Genomic DNA, 974 nt, shown 5'->3' with positions numbered 1-974 from the left:
GAGGCTTTCTGCTCTTGTAAAGATTTACAACCTCGGAAACCCCCTGTACAGGGTTGCTATGAGTCAGAATCGACTCCATGGCACATAACAATAACAACAACTTCCATAAGTATAGGTCAAGTTTATAAAATTGTAACAATTTATACTTTCTTCCTTTATCAAATTTATCTTCTTCTAGTCGAGTTCTGATTATTAAGCCATCGAGGCTAGGTCATATGGGTACTATCTGCAAGTTTAGGCATCCTTGTGTGTCTCCCCTCCCTTCATATCACTGGACACTTCACTCTCAGCTCTAGCTCTCCGTGGTTATGTCCTTGTCCATGGGCTTAGGAGTGTCCATGTCTCACTACACTCCAGACCAACTATCTCTTCTTCTCTCTCTCATATCAAGGTCAATGGGAGTCCATGGAATGTGGTTAAACTCAGCCCATACCTTCATTGCTGCCTTTCCCCCCTTCCACTGACAAGTAGACCAGCGTGGTCACCAGTAAGTGCATGCCTGCTTGTGTGTTCTCTTTGAGTTTTCATCTTGGAGGGAAGGTTTTGGTTTATCTTTACAAAAGTAAACTGCCACATCTTCTGTGGAAAGGCAGTGCTGAGCACTTAACTGCTGCACCACCAAGGCTCCTTTCTGTAAACTATTGTTGTGATGTTCTTAGGTGCCATCGAGTTGGTTCTGACTCATAACTACCTGATGTATAGCAATACGAAACACTGCCAAGTGCTGCACCATCCTCACAATTGTTGCTATGTTTGAGTCCATTGTTGAAGCCACGTCTTCTTGAGAGTTTTCCTCTTGTTTGCTGACCTACTACTTTACCAGACATGAAGCCCTTCTCCAGGCACTGGTCCCTCCTATTAACATGTCCAAAGAATGTGAGATGAAGCATTGTAATCCTCGATTCTAACGAGCATTCTGACGTACATATTTTAAGGCAGACCTTTTCGTTTTCTAAAAATCCATGTTGTTGTTG

The sequence above is a fragment of the Chrysochloris asiatica genome, unplaced genomic scaffold (genome assembly GCF_000296735.1).
Source record: "Chrysochloris asiatica unplaced genomic scaffold, ChrAsi1.0 scaffold00090, whole genome shotgun sequence".
Classification (NCBI taxonomy): Eukaryota; Metazoa; Chordata; class Mammalia; order Afrosoricida; family Chrysochloridae; genus Chrysochloris; species Chrysochloris asiatica.
Note: the sequence above shows the minus strand (reverse complement) of the source record.